This window comes from Mobula hypostoma, chromosome 6 (genome assembly GCF_963921235.1).
Source record: "Mobula hypostoma chromosome 6, sMobHyp1.1, whole genome shotgun sequence".
Classification (NCBI taxonomy): Eukaryota; Metazoa; Chordata; class Chondrichthyes; order Myliobatiformes; family Myliobatidae; genus Mobula; species Mobula hypostoma.
Window position 1 is genome coordinate 140,763,164 of NC_086102.1, and position 23,549 is coordinate 140,786,712.

The following is a 23,549-nucleotide window of genomic DNA, read 5'->3' on the forward strand; positions in this document are numbered from 1 at the left end:
CTGCCTGCAGCACAATAACAGATGATTAATACTTTTGATTTATAACTTTGTATTTTTATATTTAACCATCCATTTAACAAAGCTGCTTCAATTCAGTATTTTACTTCGTAAAAAATTCTGGGTTTAATATTTAACCCTGCAAAAAAATATGCACACAGTGTACAAGGGTACTCAAAGTGACTCGTCTTGCACAAAATGAATGATTTTTTCTGCATATTATTACTTAAAAGATGATTTGAATGCAAATTTGGGTCAAGCCAAGACTTTAAAATGCACATAATTTTAATAATAATTCAACATACATGTATAGCTTTCAGCTACAATAATTATTTACTATAAATTCATTAATATATTTCAGACAACTGAATTAACAGCAACAATTATTGTGCATTTCTTCACATTATGCTGACATTATGGGAGTAGTATATTTGCTCTCACAAAACAATGCAGAAAGAGTAACAGATCGTGAGATACACAGTGAAAGTTGTTACTCATCTTATTATTACTGATACATGATTTTATTCAACTGGGTTTTTTTTCTCTAATTTCAGGCAGGAAAGAGAAGGGGAATGGATGAAATATTTGGGGTGGGCAAATGAGATAAAGGCAAGATAAGCGAAGAAAGAGGAGGCGTTCTGTGATTTCAGATTGAAGATGCTTATTATAAAATACCACTCCACAAAATTCTCAAATATCAATATCTGTTCTGTTTATTAACCCTGAAACTCGATACTTTTAAATAACATCGATGCAGCTTTGTTTTTATGTTGGCCCTGTTTCTCTCTGCAGATAGTGTCAGACCTACTGCGTGTTTCCAGTTTACCTGTTGATATTTCTTCAACTCGCAAGTTTACTTTCTTGCAATTGCTGTCTCCATGACATCCTTTTAGTGCATTTTTCCTGCAATTCTGATTCTACAGCATTTGTAGAACTATGATAATTTAAACCAAGGCAGAATAACTTACATTGAGCATTCTCCTGCTAGATCCAGGGCCTTCACTTCTCTAATCAGTCAACCTATTAGGGCACTGGGCTCCTCAGCCTCCACATTACAAGAACATAGCAAGTTCAAGTTTAATTGTCATTCAACCATACATGAATACAGCCAAATGAAACAGCATTCCTCCAGAGCAAAATACAGTACCGACAGTCATTCACAGCACAAGGCACATAGGACACATATAAGATAGCAGTAAGCAGACAGTCACACAAAAAATATAATATAGCCCCTGTCCCAGATTCCAACCACCATCTCAATGGAAAATTTCTTTCCTCAGATCCCCTCTAATCATCTTCCTTTAGCCCAATCCCATACTTTTGACATCTCTAATATGGGCAGAAGTTTCATATTATCTACTCTATGTTCCACACAAATTTGTAAACCTCAATTTGGTCCCGTCTCAGCCTCTTCCTCCCCAAAGAAAACAAACACTGCCTACTCAGTGTTCTAATTTCATATGCATCTTCTCCAATGAAAATGTATCCTTCCTATAGGTTGGCAATCAGATGTGTACTTGAACTCTGACTGTATTGAAACTAGTGTTTTCCAAGGTTGCAACATAACCTTCATGCTCCAATGTTCTCTGCTACAACTAATATAGACAAGTATCCCATATGATATAGAATTAATGGCAGGGACCTCAGGAGTATTAATATACTGGATAACTTGGGTCACAATTCAATTGCTCTCTGAAAGTGGTGATGCAGGTGGACAGCAGAGTGAAAAATGCATTTGATATACCTGCCGTCATAGGCTTCGAGTTTAGAGTTGGAATATCACATTCCATTTGTTAGACTGCACTTCGTTAATATGTACAATTGTGATCACCACATTACAGGAAGGATGTGGTAGCAATAGAGAGCATGGAGAAGACCATCATCAGGATGTTGCTTGGAATGGAATTAGAATAAGGTTTAATATCACTGCCATTATGTCCTGAAATATGTTGTTTTGTGGCAGCAGTCTACTGCAGTACATTATAACTATATTATGTACTGTATATTATAAATAACAATAAGAAATAAATATACACATAAAATACAATTAAATAAGTAGAGCAAAAAGAAAGTTTTAAAAAAGAAAAATATAGTGAGTTAGAGTTTATGGGTTCATTGTCCATTCAGAAATCTGATGGTGGAAGGGAAGAAGCTGTTCCTGAATCGTTGAGTGTATGTCTTCAGTCTCCTGTACCTCCTCCTTGATGGTAACAATGAGGAGGGCAAGTGCTGGGAGATGGGGGTTCTTAATGATGGATGCTGCCTTTTTGAGGCATCGCCTTTTGAAGATGTTCTTGGTGTTGGGCAGGCTAGAGCCTATAATGGAGCTGGCCAAGTTTATAACTTATGGCAGCTTTAACTGATCCAGTGCAGTGTACCAGACGGTGATGCGATCAGTTAGAATGTTCTCCATGGTACATCTGTAGAAATTTGTGAGAGTCTTTGGTACCAAATCAAGTTTCCTCAAACTCCTAATAATGTATAGCAGCAGTTGTGCCTTCTTTGTAATTGCATCAATATATTAGGCCCAGGATAGCTGACTCCCAGAACTTAAAACTTCTCATCCTCTTCACTGTTGATCCCTTAATGAGGACTGGTGTGTGGTTCCTTGACTTCCATTTTCAGAAGTCCAATACTGAGTGAAAGTTTGTTGCTGTGATCTTTCTCACTCCTGTATGCCTCCTTGTCACCATCTGAAATTCTGCCAACAATAGTTGTGTCATCGGTAAATTTATAGAAGGCGTTTCAGCTGTGCCTAACCATACAGGTGTGGGTGTGTAGAGAATAGAGTGGTGGGCTAAGCATGCATCCTTGTGGTGCAGCAGTTTTGATTGCCAGCAAGGAGGAGATGTTATTCCTGATCTGCACGGACTATGATCTCCCATGAGGAAGCCAAGGATCCAGTTGCAGACAGGCACACAGAGGCCCAGGTTCTGGAGCTTGTTGATTAGTGCTGAGGGGATGATGTTGTTGATACTGAGCTGTAATCAATACACAGAAGCCTGACACAGGCATTGCTAGTGTCCAGCTGATCCATGGCCAAGTGGAGAGCCAGTGAGATTGGTTCCGCTTAGGACCTATTGTAGCGATTAGCAAATACTTAGGCAGGAGCTGATTCTGGCCTAGTCCCCTCAAAGCATTTATCACAGTAGATGTGAGTGCCACTGGGCAACAGTCACCCTGCTCTTCTTGGGCACTGTATGATTGTCACCTAATTGAAACAGGTGGGAACCTCAGACTGCTGAACTGAGAGACTGAAGATGTCCTTGAACACCCCCAACAGTTGGTTGGCACAGGTTTTCAGTGTCCTACCAGGTACACCATCAGGCCCTAAAGCCTTGTGAGGGTTCATCCTCATGAAAGATGTTCTGATGTTCTGACAAAGATTACAGGGCCACCAGATGCTGCAGGGATTTGCACAGGGGTAGATTTATGCTCCCTGTCAAAGTGTGCATAAAAGGCATTGAGCTCATCTGGGAGTGAAACATCACAGCCATTCACTATCCTGGGTTTTGTATGGTAGCAACCTGCAAACCCTGCCAGACCTGACATATCCAATTCTATTTCTAACTTCAATCACAACTGTATTTTGCTCTTAAAATAGCCTTCTGTAGGTCGTACCTGGACTCGATGATAAGTTCCAGATCACCGGTCTTGAATGCCATAGATCTAGCCCTCAGCAGACTACAAATCTCCTGGTTCATTCACAGATTTTGGTTTGGGTATGTCCAGAACATTCACAAAGGCACCCACTCATCCACACAGGTCTTGATGAATTCGGTGATAATGGTGGCCAATTCATTCAGATTCGAAGATGAAACCCTGAATATTGTCCACTCCATCAACTCAAAGCAGTCTTGTAAACTCTCCTCTGCCTCCCTTGACCATACACTCTTGGTCCTCATCACTGATGCTGCAGTCTTTGGACTCCGGCTCTACGCCAGGAGTAAAAGTACAGCCAGCTGATTGGACTTTCCAAAGTGTGGGTGTGTGTTGGCACAGTAAACATTCTTGATGGTTGCATACCAAGGGTCAAGTGTGTTGGCTCCATTGGTTCCAAAGGTGATATGTTGTTCAGAGACTTCTTCAAGCTGGCCTGGTAGAAATTCCCTGCAATGATAGGGAAGGTGTCAGGATGTGCTGTTTCGTGACTGCTGATCATGGTGCTCAGCTCCTCCAATGCCTGCCTGATGTTGGCTTGAGGTGGAATGTACACTGCTACCAGGATGATGTGGAAAACTCCCCTGACAGATAAAATGGATGACACTTGACTGTTAAATGTTCCATTTCAGGTGAGCAGTACTGAGACTGAACCATCACTTCTGTGCACCACGATGAGTTAATCATGAAGCATACTCCCCCCTCCTCTACCTTTCAAAGATTCAGCTGACTTATCTTTATGGTGAATGGTGAAGCTATCAAGCTGTAGCACTGCATCCAAAATGGTGGAGATTAGCCACGTTTCCATGAAGCAAAGTACACAGCAGTCACTGATATCCCTCTGGTACTGCAATCTTGCTTCAAGGTCTTCAATTTTATTTTCCAAAGACTGTGCAGAGGGATACAAGCTAATACAGGTAAATTGGATTAGTATGGATAGGCAGCACAGTCAGCAAGGACTAAGGCGGCCAAAGGGGCCCGTTTCTGTGCTTTCTGTTTCTATGATTCCAGGATTCTTTCATTTAGATGATTTTTTTTGAAACTCCACCACAGATAACTATATTTAAATCTTCAACATTTCAATTAAGAGAATTCATTACACTTCTCACCATCATGATTACAATGCTAGCAGTGTTTCTCTCCATTCCCGCATTGCTACCTCATTTAACTTGACATTGATACAACTCCATTGAAAAAGGAACAGCCACTGATCAACATATCCTTAATCTATGAACTCCTAGAGTACAATTTTACAGGCACTATAACTCAATGGCTTCACATTTGAGTAATAATGTTATTACTGTTCAATTGCATCATTAGAGCAGATCGAGGCTCATTCTGCTCGGTCCATATACTGAACACACTCATCTCTGTAGAGTGGAATGATAACCACCACAAATGGAGGCATATTGGGAGAAATATACAAGTTTCCTCACTTCACTTTCACAACCCCATCCTGCAGTATAAATATTTTTACAATACTAATTTTCATTTCAGGACAATAGCTGATGAAGACTTTTTAATATCCTGGAGATTTCAAACTGAGCATTCCAAATTCATACAAGTTGAAGAAATGTCTTGAGGTGAATCAGAAATATTTTGTTTAAACCATTTCCTTGATTTAAGATTTATCTCAATTCAGGAGAAATATTCTGTGTGAAATATCAAGCAGATTGACTGGAAAAGTTACATGAATAATAGGTTATGAACACCTATGGTCTCCAGGTAAATTGACATGATAATTTTCTGCAAAGAAAAATAATTCATCTTTTTTAATCAAGCAACAATCTGCTGGTGGAACTTGGTATATTGAGCAGCATATGCAGGAAGAATTATTGCTATTTCAGGCTGAAAATCTGTACCAGGATATGTTGGTCTGATTTCTGCATCTGCAGTCTCTTCTATCTCCCTCTTTAATTTTCCAATACAGGTGTCCTCTGCTTTTCGAACGTTCACTTTACGAAACCTCACTGTTATGAAAGACCTACATTAGTACCCTATTTTCGCTTTCAGAAGTTGTTTTCACTGTTACGAAAAAAAAATTCAGCGCGCAATAAAAGGCAACGTGCCCCGAGCAGCCGCTCTCCCCCGGATTCTCGCCAGCATTGCTTAAACACGAGCCTGTGAGCAGCCATTTGCAAGATGAGTTCTATGGTATCGGAAAAGCCTGAAAGAGCTCGTAAGGGTGTTACACTTGCGATAAAACTAGACATAATTAAGCGTTTTGATCGTGGTGAACGAAGTAAGGACAACGTGAGTTTGGCTTGTGGAAGTTGACGAAGATGATGTTGAAGAGGTTTTGGCGTCCCATCACCAAGAACTGACAGATGAAGAGCTGATGCAATTGGAAGAAAAAAGGATAATCGAAACCGAATGAGTAATGATAAAGTACGACTTTAATTTTGAAAGGGTACGTCGGTTTAGGGGATATTTGCAGGATGGTTTGAGTCCTTATTAAAGAACTGTGTGTTAGAAAAATACGCGAGGCTCAGCAGTCAAGCAAGCCTTCCACATCAGCCACAGCAGACGACGAACCTCAACCTTCGACATCGAGGTGGGCAGTCATAGGAGAAGATGAGCTGCCTGCTCTAATGGAAACAGGCGATAAGATGACACCCCAGTGTCCCACCACCCCAACCCCCAGGCCACGGACAGATACCGATTCGCAGAGAATGCAAAGGTAGCCGGGAGGTACACAGCACATCTTTAAGAAAAACGCCGAAGTAAACATGCTAATTAATTAGGTGCCGCCGACATGTAATTGTCGGCCCAGATCAGAGACGACACAATCGGAAATCGGCACTGATCTGAGCCGACAATTACGGGCGGCACCTAATTAATTAGCATGTTTGTTTTGGCTTTTTTCTTAAAGATGTGCTGTGTACCTCCCGGCTACCGCTGGACCCCTGTGTTCTTTGCGGCAATGTATCACTCAGCGGCCTGGAGGGTGGGGGCCGCTGCACCACCCAAACTCCAACGACTCAGTCTAACACACCATCGTCAGTGTGCTCGGTGCTGAACCAATTCCGGTAAGTGATACTACACTGTACATACATTATTTCTACTTTATATAGGCTATGTATTTTTACGTGTTATTTGGTATGATTTGGCAGCTTCATAGCTTAAAGGTTACCGGAGAGCGCTTGTGCGTGTTTTTGCCAACAGTGCTTGCGTGAGATTTTCTACCGACGGCACTTGCGTGAGACTTTCGCTCCAGAGAACAGTTCAGTAATGATTGTGGAAAAGTATTTCTACTTTATATAGGCTGTGTATTTATCATATCATTCCTGCTTTTACTATATGTTACTGTTATTTTAGGTTTTGTGTTATTTGGCATGATTTGGTAGGTTATTTTTGGGTCTGCGAACGCTCACAAAATTTTCCCATATAAATAGATGGTAAGTGCTTCTTCGCTTTATGACATTTCAGCTTACGAACCATTTCATAGGAACGCTCTACCTTCCGATGGCGGGGAAAACCTGTACATGTTTGCAAATGCTGCACTGTTATATCAAAATTTACCTGACTCCTTTGAGTAATTTACCTGATTCCTGAGTATCAAATACAACATCAAAAGCTCTCCTTTTGTGTAGAAAGTGTACATATGCAAGAACCTCAAGGATGACAGAACAATTAATGTCACACAAGGATGAAATAAGTATGGCTAGAGGAATAGAGGATTCTTTTTTTAAAATATAGTCAAGGAGAAGAATGGCTCTCAAAATCCAATATGATAATCAGTAAATATATTTTACTTAGTTTATTTAGAATAGGCTGAATGGTGTTTGATTAGACATACCACCCTCTCCACCTACGCCCATCTGGACTGGAAACAGAGGGATGAATGAGCTGTCTTGCCACATGTATGGAAGATTAGGCAAGACACAGAGGCCTCAGAATACTTCAGAGGGTTCACTCCGAGAACTCTCTGATGTATGTAATGCTCAGTTTGTGTCAACGATGAGTAATTTAAATGAGATAAAGAGTTTTAAAATATCTTTGATATTCAGAAAAAAAGAGGTGAAAAAAATCATTTGCCTTCCAATCTGAAAGTCCAGAATCACAAATCAAATAAATGGGAACTCCAATCCAACAGGATGTCTTGCTTGCACATTATTCAATTTATTGTTACATTTTATTGTTAAACTGCACTTGCGTATGCACCTTGGTAATGTGCCTTTAAGAGAAAACAGTGACATCATTTTGCACAGGTGGAGTAGAACGAAGAGTGCCATATTCCAGAGACAGAGAACAACGTTCGAGTGCTTTTCTCAGGTTTGGTGAGGAAAGGTGAATAATATTTGATAATATCCATGTAAATTAGTTTACACTTGTTGGTAAATCTAGAATATTGGTAATTTGGCATACTTTACACGTGGATGCTGTAGATTTTCGCAAGTAAATTGATCAGCGCTGGAATAGCGTGGTTGTGCGAATTTCCTTATCTGCCTACTAGGTTAGCCTTTTTAGTAATTCAACCACAAGGCAATATATTGTAAAAGTTTATTTGTGTCTTTCTTTATTGTTTCATGACCACATGTGAATGTAACAGAGTAATTTGAATGTGTTAATCTCTGTTCAGCGAGCGAGGAGAACTCATTTCAAGGTATAGCCTACATGTGTTTGGGAGTTAAGAACATGTGTGCCAAATGTGAGTATCTCTCTTAGTTAAGATGAGATGTACTTATTCATATTTTTGATGTTGTGTATAAGGTACAAGGTTGGTGGGTTTCTAATGGTGTTTGTATTGTTTTTTGGAATTGCCACTACTGTATTGGTTTTGTACATTTTGTTTTAGTTATTTTCATACTGCATACATACATAACAAGAGTGTGGTCCGAAATTAAGCTGAGATTGTAACAATAGGAACTGTGTTTTCTTAAAAATTCATTTTGTCGTTTTTATTTTGATACCCTCTTCCTGCATCAAAACAGCTAAAACAGATAAAGGAATTAAGACCCGAAAAAGTATTTGTTGTACTGCATGTGTATTTTCCCCCAGGCTACAAAATACTCATCAGTATCTCCCAGATTCAACCACACTAGGAGCAATTTACAATTGGCCCATTAACCAGCCAAGTCACACATCATGGGGAAGTGGGAGGAAATCAAATCATCCACAAGAAACCCACACAGTCACAAGGAGAACATGCAAACTCCACAGAGTCAGCACTTAAGCTCAGGATCAAGCCGAGTCTCTGGTGCTGCGAGATGGTGGTTCGTCTAGCTGTGCCACTGTGCCACCCACCAACGAGTGAACATACTTCCAGAGTGTTGAAGGCAAGTTCAAAGATTTATTTCAAAGTCAGGATGGTAATTCTCCCACATTCACCTTGGTTCTCGTAGTTATGAGTATCTGGCTCACATTTATAAAGAACAGATAATTTTGGTACATTTTAAAGTAAATTTTCACAAGGTGGTTGAACTCTCATAAAGGAACCTAAGGTTTAATATTAAGCATAAAATATTTCTAATTGTTCAGCATTATCAATTCTCCTAGACAGCAATTTGCAGTGAAACACTTTATCATTCACTGTTGCGGAAATCAAATACCTTGAAATGGATTAAGTATCCTATGGGCTGGAATGATGTAGGAGCTTCATCGAAAGGCCCTGTTGGACTGGCCTGAAAGGAAACACTTAAAGAGTGACATGAAAAGGCTAATGATCTTTAAAATGATCATTAAAAAACAATTTTAAGATAAACAGGTGTGGGCCCGTGGCCAAGTGGTTAAGACATTGGACTAGCGACCTGAAGGTCGTGAGTTCAAGCCCCAGCCCAGGCAACGTGTTGTGTCCTTGAGCAAGGCACTTAATCACACATTGCTTTGCGGCGACACTGGTGCCAAGCTGTATGGGTCCTAATGCCCTTCCCTTGGACAACACTGGTGTCGTGGAGAGGGGAGACTTGCAGCATGGGCAACTGCTGGTTTTCCATACAACCTCGCCCAGGCCTGCGCCCTGGAGAGTGAAGACTTTCCAGGCGCAGATCCATGGTCTCGTAAGACTAACAGATGCCTAAGAAGAAGATATATTGAAAAAAATTCATAACAGAAATTTAATCTGAACACCATTATATTCAATGCTCCTGCACTTCAGAAGCAATATTTTGCTTTCCTAGTATTTCTCATGATGGCTGAAAATTCCTTATTATTCAATCCTCCTAGTTAAGCAAATAGACAAGAAAATAAGACTCAAATTACTGCTTTTAATGTAGAAATATCCTTGTATTATTACCCTTTTCTTTCCAATGACATGAAAAATATCTATAATAAAAATAACCCTTTGCATGTTTCTAAAATACCTAGAACTGAAATGTAACACTCAACTCAACAAACTCCCTCTAATATTCTATAAACATATTTTATTTTAATGCAATTAGAAATCTCTCATTAAGATTACTTCTTTAATTCTCATCAAATAAAGCAAAATAATTTTTCTAATCCAATGGAATATCCACGAGTTAATTCAGAACAACACTTGCTGAAGGCAGAAGCAAAGTTCTTTAATTGATAGCTACACTGAGAAAGCTGTCTCCAAACTACTGTCAATGTTTCTTCACATTATACTTGGAAAAGACTGATGGAAACATTTACATTTGGAAAAGTTGCAAAAAATGTGACAATGATATGCTATGTTTATGGAACTTCCACAAAGACACACACTTATAAGCAATATATTTTGTGCCATATTCAAATTTCCAGTGCTATTTGCAATTGTGAATATTTGCTCGATTCAAAATCAGCCAGCAACTGACCACAACAATTTGTGAAGTCACGGAATCTCTCCCTTTGAAAACAGAAGCCTCTTATAACATTTGAACACACTGTTTTCTTTTATTTAAAAGAACTCTAACATTGGCAACTACACATGAAACCCATCAGAATTAAATGATTACATTGTGTAGTACTACGATGCTCAAGACATGTGCAAAATCTGGTTCTCATTCTGCAGGTTGAATTGTTAAACATGAAACAAATGACCAGCACAAGACTGCTGTGAAAATATTATATCAGGAGTTTGCACTCTTAATCACCCAGCAGGTTCCTCCTGAATGTTTCAGATCCAAGTCACTGATGAATTTTAATCAGAGAAATTGCTCACAATGGATGAGACTAAAATCCCATTTCTCACCATCATGGTTTATCAAGTCAACAGCTCAAATTTAGACAGTGACAATCACCACCATAAACCAAACTTGACAAAGCTGTATTAATTCTCCATTTACTATGCTAACCTTCAAAATGGAAAAAATCCAAGCTGTTTATATTATGTCACAACTTAGTAGAAAATTCATGTTACATTTGTAGAATACAAATGACAGCTGTCTAAAACAAAGTTACAGAATGTTTGCTCTGAACACTTGCAATTACAGTACTGAATATCAAGAATGGTTTGCCACTGCACCAATTACAAATATTATACATTGTTTATCCTACCACTTTTAACTCCATCCTGGGCATTTTCTAGGCGATCTTAGGCCAGATTATTACCGTGAGGTGCTATTCACTGAGCTCAGCTGTCTGCATGCAGCTAGACCAGATGGGAAGGGTCAATATTGCTGGCCCTCCACAGCCTGGAGTGAGGCAGTGAAGTCTCAGTTTTGCCAAGATCTCAACAAGTTTTAAATACCTCCTACACTCATTGAACCACAGAGTTATGCAGCAGAGAAGCAGGCCACTTAGCCCAACTCATCTTGCCAAATAAGGTGCCTTCCCAGTCTTGTCTCCTTTGCCTGCATTTGATCTCTATCCCTCAAACCTTCAGATCCATGAACTCATACAGATGTCTCTTAAACATTGTTAACATTCTTTCTCTACCACTTTCTCCGGTATAGCTTATTCTGTACACCCATCACCCTCTGTGGAAAATCACGACTTTCAGATCCCCTTTAAGACTTTCCCCTCTCACCTTAAACATATGCCCCTTCAGTTTCAGACTATCCTTACTCTATCCAGGGAAAATGACTGTACTGTGACCATCTTTCACATCTATGCCCAAGATCATGTTGCATACCTCTAAAACAGCGGTTCCCAAACTTTTTTGTACCATTGAACAATACTATTAAGCAAGAGATCCGTGGACCTCAGGTTGGGAACCTCTGCTCTATAAGATCACCTCCTCAGCCTTCTATGCTCCTTAGAGAACAATACTAGCCTATCCAGTTTCTCATAACACGAGTTCTTTGGTCCTGGCAACATGCTTCCTGAACTTGCACACAATATTCCAAGTCTCACCAACATTCTATTCAGCTGCAATATGATGTCCCAACTCCCTGTCCAATGAAGGCATGCATGTCGCATGCTTTCTTCACCATCTTGTCTACCTGTGTCATCACTTACAGGAAATTCTCTACTTGCACCCCTAGAATTCTACAAAACTCCTCAGGGTCCTGTAGTTTACAGTGCAGAAATCAGACGGCAGAGGGAAAGAAGCTGTTCCTGAAACACTTGAGTGTATGTCTTCAGGCTCCTGTACCCCTCCTTGATGGGTAGCAGAGAAGAAGGCATGCCCTGGGTGATGGGGGTCCTTTGTGATGGTACCACTTTTCTGAGGCATCACCTTCTAAAGGTGTCCTCGATCCTAGGGAGACTAGGGCCCCAGATGGAGCTGACTGAGTTTACAACCTTCTGCAGCTTTTTCCAATCCTGTGCAGTGACCCCCTCCATACCAGACAATGATGTGACCTGCAAGAATGAGCTCCATGGCACCTCTGAGGAAATTTGTAAGTGTCATTGGTGACATACCCATTCTCCTCAAACCCCTAATGAAACCCTAATGAAATATAGCTGCTATTGTGCTTTCTTCGTAATTTCATCAATATGTTCAGCCCAGGATAGATCTTCAGAGATATTGACACCCAGGAGCTTGAAACTGTTCACCTTTTCACTTCTAATCCCTCAATGAACACTGGTGTATGTTCCTCGACTTTCCATACCTAAAGTCCACAATCAAAATCTTTGGTCTTACTGACCTTGAGTGCAAGATTGTTGTTGCGACACCACTCAGTCAAATGATCTAACTTGCTCTTGTATACTTCCTCGTCACCATCTGAAATACTGCCCGTAACAGTTGGGTCATCAGCAAATTTATAGATGGCACTTGAGCTGTGCCTAGGCACACAGTCATGGGTGTAGAGAGAGCAGAGCAGTGAGGTAGGCATGCAAATCTGAGGTGTGCTAGTGTTGTTTGTTAGTGAGCAGAAGGTCCTATGTTTATGCCGGTAACATTACCAGCATTGGTAACACTACCAGCATTGGTAACACCACAGACTAACCAATTGAACACCTACATTTTCATATATACAGTGCCTATAAAAAGTATTCATCCCCTTGGAAGTTTTCATGTTTTGTTTTACAACATTGAATCACAGTGGATTTCATTTGGTTTTTTTGACACTGATCAACAGAAAAAAAAACTCTATTGTGTCAAAGTGAAAATAGATCTCTACAAAGTGATCTAAATTAATTACAAATATAAAACAAAATAATTGATTGCATAAGTATTCACACCCTTTAATATACACACCAAATCATCACGATGCAGCCAATTGGTTTTAGAAGTCACATAACTATACCGTGAAGAGAAAAGACACTCCAAGCAGCCCTGTGAAAAGCACAAGTCAGGAGATGGATACAAGAAAATTTTCAAGTCACTGAATATCCCTTGTAGTACAGTTAAGTCAATCATCAAGAAATCGAAGAGATATGACACAGCTGTAAATCTGCCTAGAGCAGGGCATCCTCAGAAACTGAGTGACCGTGAAAGAAGGGGACAAGTGAGGGAGGCCACCAAGAGACCTATGACATCTCTGGAGGAGTTACAAGCTTCAGTGGCTGAGATGGGAGAGACTGCATACAACAACTGTTGCCTGGGTGCTTCACCAGTTGCAGCTTTCTGGGACAATGGCAAAGAAAAAGCCACTATTAAAAAAAACTCACATGAAATCTCATCTAGAGTTTGCCAAAAGGCACGTGGGAGACTCTGGAGTCAGCTGGAAGAAGGTTCTATAGTCTGATGAGCTTTTTGGTCATCAGACTAAACGCTATGTTTGGTGTAAGCCAAACACCACACATCATCAAAAACACACCATCCCTACCATGAAATATGGTGGTAGCTGCATCATGCTTCACTGCAGAAGGCCCTGGAAGGCTTGTGAAGGTAGAGGGAAAAATGAATGCAGCAAAAATACAGGGAAATCCTGCAGGAAAACCTGATGCAGGTTTTCCTCCAGGATTTGTTTTCCAGCAAGACAATGACCCCAAGAATAAAGCCAAAACTACACAAGAATGACTTAAAAACAACTAAGTTAATGGCCTGGAGTGGCAAAATCAGAGTCCCAACCTCAATCCAATTCAGAATTTGTGGCTAGACCCGAAAATGATCCCTGGGCAATCTGACAGAGCTTGAGCAGTTCTGTAAAGAAGAATGGGGAAAAATTGCAGTGCCAAGATTTGCAAAGCTGATAGAGACCTATCCACACAGACCTAAGGCTGCAATTGCTGCCAAAGGTGCATCTACTAAATACTGAATTGAAGGGGGTGAGTAATTATGCAATCAATTATTTTGTGTTCAATAATTTGTAGAAATTTGTTTTCACTTTGACATGAAAGTGTCTTTTTTGTTGATCAGTGTCAAAAAAAGCCAAATTAAACCCACTGTGATTCAATGTTGTAAAACAATAAAACATGAAAACTTCCAACGGGGGGTGAATACTTTTTACAGGCACTGTATGACAAACAACCAAGGCTTGAAGACTGTGGTGTCAGAGACAATGGTCACAGGCTTCTATTCTGAAAATTAACCTTGCACTACCACCCTGATTACTTCGACTAGGCCAATTTGCCACCAACTGGCTCACTCATCCCTGGAACTGTGAACTCATCTTCTGGATCAGTCTACCATGTGGGACCTTATCTAAAGCCTTGATAAAGCCCATGCAGAGAGTGTCTAATGTCCTACCCTCATCAATACCCTTCGTCACCTCTTCAAAAAGACACTCCAAATATTCCCAGGCACAAAGCCATGCTGACTCGTCTAATCAGTCTTCATCTTTCCAAATGCAGAGAGATCCCATCTTTCAGAATCTTTTCAGTAACTTATCTACCTCCAATGTTAGGGTTACCAGCTCAACTCCAACACTGAAAGGCAATTAATAGCTATTAGTATTGAAATAAATGATTAAAATGTTTTTTGAAAAAGGGTTAATTAGAACACACTGGAACTTTGAAATATTTGAAAAACATATTGTCCACCTTGCATTCAGATCTTTCAGCCTGGAATCTGCATTGTAATAGATGGGGTCTTGAATATTATGACAGCTTTGATCTAGCCTTGGATCTTGACTGGTAGTTCCTCTACAGGGAACACACAACAGACTGCAACACTATTTGTCACTTCATATTTGACAATGCATTAAGATATAATGTAGATTACGTATATGAATTGCTTTGGCTGCAACTTCCGCACAATAAGTTGTTACTCACAATTCCCATATGGTAATCAGCTTGGCAATAGCATTGAGTGAAAGTACTGTGTGAAGACAACAATGTCACTATTTAGCAAATTCCAAATAGGCCAAAAGGAAAGGCAGATCAAAGTTGGGAAAAACAGTATTTTCTTTGTTACTGTTTAGGACTCACTTGAAAACAGTCACTCAAAACAACATTTGAAATGCTGTTGTTTATATTCTCTTTAACTGCCCAGAGTTTCCACTCTTAAATCTTACCATCAGCCCCAATACATAAATGGAGCTGATGGATGTACTGATGGACCCCAGGCTGAAAGTCTAAAGGTAGCTTAGCCTTGGTTACTCACACTTTCTCCGACACCAAGTGAGAGGATGAACACTTATCGAGCAAATCTTCCTGTCTCAGCCAGGAAAATATAAAGTCTGAACTTCTTTGGGACAAGAAAAAAAACATCCCAAGTACTTTATATTAAAAAAATGCCATGAGGGGAAAAAAGAAATAAATGTAAAAAAACAGACAAAAACAAGAGAAATAATGGCTCTCTTTGCTACTGCAAAGTTGCTTTCATCTCAGGTTTTAAAAACTTCACCATAAAAACCTTGCTTTACTGTTTGCCAAAGCGCATATTCAGGAGAACTACTAAACTATTAGCAGGCATCAGAACTTTGAAGTCAACAATTCAAAGGATTATTTAGAGAACAGATCCTCCCTGAAAAGCATGCTCATTCCAGGTCTACATTCCAGCTCAATTACACTCAGCACAACTACAATTTTTGGTTGGTACTTGCATATTAAAAATAAATGTGCATATAATTTAAACACTGTTGCTAACTGCTTGAGTGAATTGGCCAATCTGTGAAAAAAATTAAATCAGAAAACACAAAATTGTGTGAAGAACTACGATGACAAGCAGTAGTGGCAACAACAGTCTCCATCAATTCAGTACCCCAGTGCAGAAATCAAGCTATTTAACAAGTTGTAAGGAAAAGAAAAAGTAATGAGCTAACATAATATTTAAGAGGTCTAAGAATAAGGGGCAAGATGTATTCTTATACAATTTAAATCTGTCTTGTTTATGGTAGCAAACTATTTGAATCAAATGTAGATCAATTTCCATTTTACTTTAAAATTTCAATATATTCTTCCAAAAGCTTTGTTTACTAGTTACTACAATTTTACCATAAAGTGTCAGAGCCACAATACTTCACGTGGTATGTCACTCAGCAGATAGCAACAGCCAGAGTTACAAATGACTAACACAAAAATACCAAATACCTCTAAGTACAACACTGATGACCAACAATCAGTTGCCACTACACCTATTACCAACATTATATACAGCTTTCAAACTCCATGAAACAATGATCTATCTAATAAACTATAGAAATATATATGCATACAGACAAGAATTTAAATTATATCCAATCATTGCAATACATTAAAAGTGCATTTATATGGCATGTGCCCGACCTGACAGGTGATAGTTTAACAACTGTGCCAGTACATTCCATCAGCACTTCCCCAATATTAAAAATCAAAAAGGAACTGCCAGTACTGCCCTAAAAGTCTAGCTGCTCTTCCAGAAGCCTGGTTACTGCAGCATGGCGGACAGCCAAGATAATGCTGTATAGTGTCAGTGTAAAAATACTTCAACTGGCACGACAAAAGTACTGGAAGAACACTGTCACAAATCAGCTGTGTAAAGAGTCAACGTTTTGAGTCAGCAATCATTTTCAGAGGTTGGGTGAGAGTGGAAGCGAATTTACCCGCCTCAGCCAGGAAAGTGTACAAAGTCTAAGTTTCTTTAAGACAAGAAAAAAAAAACATCCAGAGTACTTTTATATATTTACAAAAAAGGTCAATTGTCTTCAAATGACATGAGGGAAAAAGACATTCCAGTTTTCAAACCAGAGTTAGGGGAAGGAGCAAGGTGTGAGACAAAATTCTACAAGACGGGTTACAGCAGATCGGGTGGAGCATGGGGACTGAAAATTGGCAAAGCATTTTAAAGAAATGGGGCCAGGAAAGTCCATAAGAATGAATTTGTGCTCCTGTCCCACTGATTTCATATTATTAAAGTAACAATTATTATTTTGGCTTTCACTTCTTACAGTTATAACGTCTTACAGCACAGAAAACAAGTCCTTTAGCCCAACTTATCCATGCCAACAAAAGTCCTCTACCTAACCTAGTCCTATTTGTTTGAAAAGTTTGGTTCTTCTAAAGCTTTCCTATCCATGTACCGTACCTGTTCAAATGTTTTTTTTTAATGTCATAATTACAGTGGTCATGCAACATGTGATGACAACCTCTTTTCAAATAAGCATTCCTTGTTCTAGTTGGATAAATTCATGCTACATTTGCATCACCTACTTCCTGCAGGTTGATACAAAGATTCAAAGTACATCAGTGATATAATGATTGCAATGTACCATAAAGACAGAGATGCCTTCTTAGTTTGTGTGCACCCCAAGGAACGACTGCTTCCAAGCCTTCAATAATCAGGCTGTCACTATTACAGATGGAGGGTTCATCCTTGGGTGATCCGTCTGCTGTAGCTAATGAGCACCTGACTTGGAAATGCTGATGCACTCCTTTAACCTGTTCTATAATTATCACTGTAGATATTTTATAAAAATACAAAGAAAGGCAGCTAATTAAGCTTAAGCCATAAATAAATTTCTTCAGTTTTAGATAATTGGATAATCAAGGAAAAAAATGTTTGTTGTGTTTATATTGCAAAATTTTAACTCTTTCTAGGTAGGCAAATTGCTCTTTTTCAGGCACAACTACCATCACCAAATGATCCCTATCCTGAATTACACAGCTCGTCTTTTGCTGGATTCTTTTTGCTGTACTATATATCTAGGTGAGGAACATTAGTTCTTAGTATTAGAACAGATTTCCACTACAGGGTGAATGCTGACATTCAAGTTGTGCACAACATAAAATTCAGTTACCCGAATCTTAGCACAACTCCATCCATGTCTCTCGATGCCAAAGCAACAACTACATACTCAGCATCCTTCCAATTATCACAGAAAATGGTGGCTTTTATTCTGTCTGGATGGAGAAGGGGGAAAAGCATCATTTTTTGTATTGCCTTGTTTTATCTTCCTCCTTCAGTTACTTACTGTAAATTATTTGTTTTCGCCATATGTTACTGTTGTAGTACATCTTATGCTTTAGACAGACTTTAGAGGCCTATCTATCAAAATACTGATCACCTTGCTTACCATTACTATAATAATCAAAATTCTCTTCTCTACCTGCTTAGGATTCATATAAACTGTGTTATTATTTTCCTTTGATTCAAAGTAATTACTGAAACCACTTAGGGATAGTCATGAAAGAGTACCGTTTCAATGTGCAATAGATAAACTGCTTTTCTAGAATATGATTTTTTTTCCAAAGCACAGTCCCATTTTCTGAATGAAGACTGAAGGCATTTGAACCTGAATTTTCTATTGTATTGAAGGTGGGTTGCAGTATTACAGAGTTTACCGCTGCTATGAACTACTGCCCAGAACAACATGGGTCACGCGCCCCGCACTCTCCCAACCCAGTTCAAGACATTCTAATTTGATCCACGCAAATGATGAACAACAGCCACTCATATCATTATCTTCGGCCGAGTTTTGCTCCCAGAGTCTTAGAGCAATTCAACCACCTCCCTTGTCAACTGGCTAAAAAGAGTAAAAGTAATAAACACAAGAGATTCTGAAGATTTTGGAAATCGAGAGCAACACATAGAAATATGCTGGAGGAACTGAGCATCTATGGAAACGAACAAACATTGGATGTTTTGGGCCAAGACCCTTCTTCAGGACAGATTAAGTTTTTAAACTAAAACATTAAGTTTAGATAAAGTAATTCACTTTAAGAGGAGTACACAATATAATAAGCTATTATAGTTGGAATTAAACTTCACTATAGAAAAGTCTATTTAAATTGCACTGCATTTTCACTTGGCAAATTAAATTTGCCTCTTGTATACAGAGACAGGAGAAACTGGTGACAACATATGTTAACTCTTCCACCTATTATGTGACATTTTTTACTTCATTCTGCCCCATTCCACCAACCTTTCCTTTCACATGGTCTCACCTATTAACTGCTGGTTTGTACTTGCCCCACCTTCTTATTCTGGCTTCTGCACCCTTTCTTTCCAGTCTGATGAAAGTTCTCGGCCCGAATTATTGACTGTTTATTCCCCTCCACTGGTGCTGCCTACTTTATTGTGTTCTTCAAATATTTTGTGTATGTTACTCAAGAATTCCAGCAACTGCAGAATCTCTTGTGTTTAGGTTAATGCTGTCCTTGATTTGAATGCTTTTGTCACATGTGCCAGTTGGTATAAATAAGTAAATGGTTACTTTGACCTTGCCCTCAAATGTAGAAGAGTACACTTCTGCATTATGAAAGGGCACATTTTCAAAAAAAACTACATATTATGGTTTTCCATAATGCAAACCTTTGATAAATACTGACAAAATTCGCAGTTTCTTTCCCATTCTGTGCTTAGTTATTTCTTCTCTCAAGAATTCTAGAAGAGCAACCACATCTCATCATTTTTTTGGTAGTGATTTGTGAATTCTGTAGGAGAATTTCCATTGCCCAAAATGCCATACTGTGGGAGTTCACTGTACAGTACTTGAAGCATATGGAGCTGGAGTACAGAGACAGATAGAGGGCAATTACAATTTTCTTCACAACTGAGAAACATCCAAGAGCTTTAAAGCAAAATGGACTACTGTCTCTTCTTTTGTGGTACAATTAAATTAAATGGACTGCAATTAAATTCATTTACTGTAAAATATCTCAAAAAATTCTAAAAGTTTTGCAATGCTAGATTGATGTAGTATAATAATAATTATGATTGATTTGCACTGTTTCCATAAATCACATGTTACAATAACAGATTTCAGTTTCTACTTTTTTTGTTATTAACCTAGACTTTTACTGGTGCTTTGTACATTACTCTGTCAGTATCTGAATGAAAATCATAAGTATCCATTGTTATTATTAACTGATTTCTCAATACATTACATACTGTCAACATTACACGCAAAAATCAGATTAAAGGGAATTACAGAAAAATAACTGAACAAAGGCAACAAAAGTGGGGAAGACCAATTGTTTGCAAAAGGGAGTGGGTTTAAGAGGATGAAACAAGAGGTGGAGGAGGAAAGAAAAGGAATGAAGGATAGATGTCAAAAGTGTGTGGAAAAAAGGATGAAAGTAGAACTTGAACACAAGAGATTCTGCAGATGCTGAAAATCCAAATCAACACACAACGCTGGAGGAACACAATGTCAGACAATGTAAATGAGAGGGGCATAGAGGACTATGTTTTGGGTGCTGGTCAATAGGACCAGGCAAATTAATGATTTGGCACAGACTAGATGGGCTGAAGGGCCTGCTTCTGTGCTCTAGTATTCTACGACTCTAAGCTTCATTTTAAACAATCTGCTAGAAATTCTTATTCTTCAGACTAACCCCATTCTCCTTAGAGATCAATAACAAGTTCAGATATAACTGCCACTGAGCCGTGTTTATTATTTAAGTCTACTAGTTAAACTCCTGTTTTGTTTAATCCTGGAACATGTTTCTGATGGGTTCAGCTGGCAGGGATGAGATGTTGACCAATAATATTTGGAGTACAAAATTAGAAAATGAGATATTTGAGGGAATGACATTTAAATTTTCCCCCAAAAAATGCTTCTGATTCTTTCTACTTTGACTCAGGGGCTCTTCAGGCAGACCATATAATTTAAAAAGCAACTGGAGATTCTAGGTACTTCTGCATTATACTATGTCAATTACAGTATGAAGATCAATGGTATAAATCAGAAGCTAAACATGGGGCTGGGGGAGGGGTGGGGGGGAGAGAAAAGAACTGTTTTTATACTTTTCTTGGTGGTTATTGGACTGTTACAGAAAGTCAAGCACTGAAGTCCTAGGATTCTAACCCAAAGCTAAAACAGAGCTAAGACTTCAGAAATGGCAACTTTGAAATCACAATAGTGGATAATAACCGTGTTTTGGCAAAAGCCTCTTGTTAATTTCAAACACAAATGATTCACGAGGTAGGAACTGCACTACTAGCTCTTAAAATCTTATCAAACTGTGCTCATTACTGAGATGAATGACTTAACAAATTATTTCTGTAGAGCAAATCTAAATAATATCCCCTAACATGACTTACTCACTGCTGAATGTAAAATGTTAAAAAAATGGAAAATTTGAGCAAATCAACATGACTAAGTTAATGAGCGTGACGGAGAGCACTTGGTAAATGCACTCCTTACACACGCACATTCACACACACACAAATATTGCCTTGTCATTCTGCTGTCATTGTGGTGAATGTACACACTTCAACATCTTCCCCGGTATACCCACCATTTTCCCTCCACATTGGTACATACACTTTGACTCAGAGTCAGACTCCAAAGCCAACTTTAATTCTAAACCGATGCACTTGGGTTAGCTTTCCCACCATACACAGCAGAGCATTTCACTTCTTTAGTAATGGGGAACTATAATTATATAATATATTTTGTATACTCAATTTAAGGTAGATACTCTTTATTTTGCAATATGATTTTAACTACATTGCATCATATTCTAATTCATGAGTAGTCTTAAGTTAACTTTGTTAGTAATTAAAGATGGTATGTCAGAGTGCCTTTAAAAAAGGCTCGTCACCCTCAGTAAGGGAAAGAGATAGGGGCTGCAAGTTCACATTGGACATGAATAAGTACAGATCTATTATCTTGTTTACTTGCTGATGTCATTTTGCAAATATTGGTATTTTTCTTTTCACTATATTTGTGTAAGTTTGATTTTTGACACACGTAATAAACACCCTTGCACTAAATTGTTAAGTGACTCCAGCCAGATTGTATTTATAAATAACATGGCCAGCTTGGAGTTCACTGCATACACCATCTTAATTTCAAAGGGCCAGGATGCATGAACCAGGGTGTCATTCATTTTAAATGAACTATAAAGTCTAGTCTTGCGGGCAGGTTTGCTAGAGCTATTGGGGAGGGTTTAAACTAGGTTGGCAATGGAATAGGGAAACAGAGTGATAGGTTAAATGATGGAGCAGTTGGTGCAAATATAGATGTAATGTGCAGAGTCACTGTGAGGAAGGATAGTGCATGGATAGGGTATAAATGCAGTCAGTTACATGGGTTGAGATGTGTTCACATTATTGAGAGAAGTATCAGAAACAAAGATGATGAACTTAAGAGCATGAGTCAGTACTTGGAACTACAATGTTGTGGCCATTACAGGTAGGAATGGCTGCTGGATGCTCAGAATTTAGATGTTTCAAAAGGGACAGGGAGGGAGATAAAAGAGTTAGGGCAGTGCCATTGCTAATCGGGGACAGTACCACAGCTGCAACAAGTGCCAACATCTTGGAGAGATCATCAACTGAGTCAGCGTGTGTGAAAGCCAAAAACTGGAAGGGAACAAGCAATCTGTTGGCAGTATTCTACAGACACTCCACCCCTCCACCAATGGCAACAGGGACACTGAGGAACAGATTTTTAAAAGGTGCAAAAATAACAAGTGTTGTCATGGGTGACTCCAACTTCCCTAGTATTGATTGGCATCTCCTTAATTCAAGTGACTTAAATGAGACAGAAATGTTTAGGTGTGGTCAGCAAGGATTCCTGGCACTAGGCGTCAACAGACCAACTAGAGAGACTGTACTGGATCTAGTACTAGGCAATGAACCTGGTCATATGACACATCTCTCAGTGGGTGACCGTTTTAGAGACAGTGACAACTCCTTGACCTTTACCATAGCCTTTGACAAAGATACGAGCACATAGGATGGGGAAGTATCTAATTGGGAGAGGGCTAAATATGATGCTATAAGGCAGGAATTGGCAGCATAAATTGGGAACAAATGTTTTCTGGGAAAGGTACAATGGAAAAGAAAGCACTTAGGAGAGCTAGAAGAGTACATGAGATTGCTTTGGCAAGTAAGATTAAGAAGAACTCCAAGGCATTCTATGTGTACATGAAGAAAAGGAGGAGCTTTTAAAATCCAACAGAAGGCAACTAAAAAAAAGTCATTAAGAAGGTAAAGATGGTATAAGAACGTAAGCTAGCCAATAATATTAAACAGGATACCAAAAGTTTCTTCAGATACATAAAGTGTAAAAGAGAGGCGAGAGTGGACCACTGGAAAACAATGATGGAAAAGTAGTGATGGGGGACAACAAAATGGCAGATTAACCAAATAAATATTTTGCATCAGTCTTCACTGTGGAAGACACTAGCAGTATGGTGGAAGTTCCAGGTGTCAGGGGCATGAAGTGTATGAAGCTACTGTGGTAAACTATATATATATATATATATATATATATAGATAGATAGTTTACCACAGTAGCTTCATACAC

General features: G+C 39.0%; 1 protein-coding gene across 9 annotated transcripts in view; it reads right to left on the bottom strand.

The window, feature by feature from the left end:
* Positions 1–23,549, bottom strand: part of LOC134348443 (microtubule-associated protein 2-like) — a 314,301-nt gene that overhangs the window by 142,638 nt on the left and 148,114 nt on the right. The window contains exon 2 of one of the 9 annotated variants that reach the window (XM_063051840.1): positions 9,210–9,281. The exons of the other annotated variants lie outside the window; for them this stretch is intronic. The gene's annotated coding sequence lies outside the window, so the exon portion shown is untranslated. The remainder of the gene's footprint in view (positions 1–9,209; positions 9,282–23,549) is intronic. 9 annotated transcript variants of the gene reach the window in all.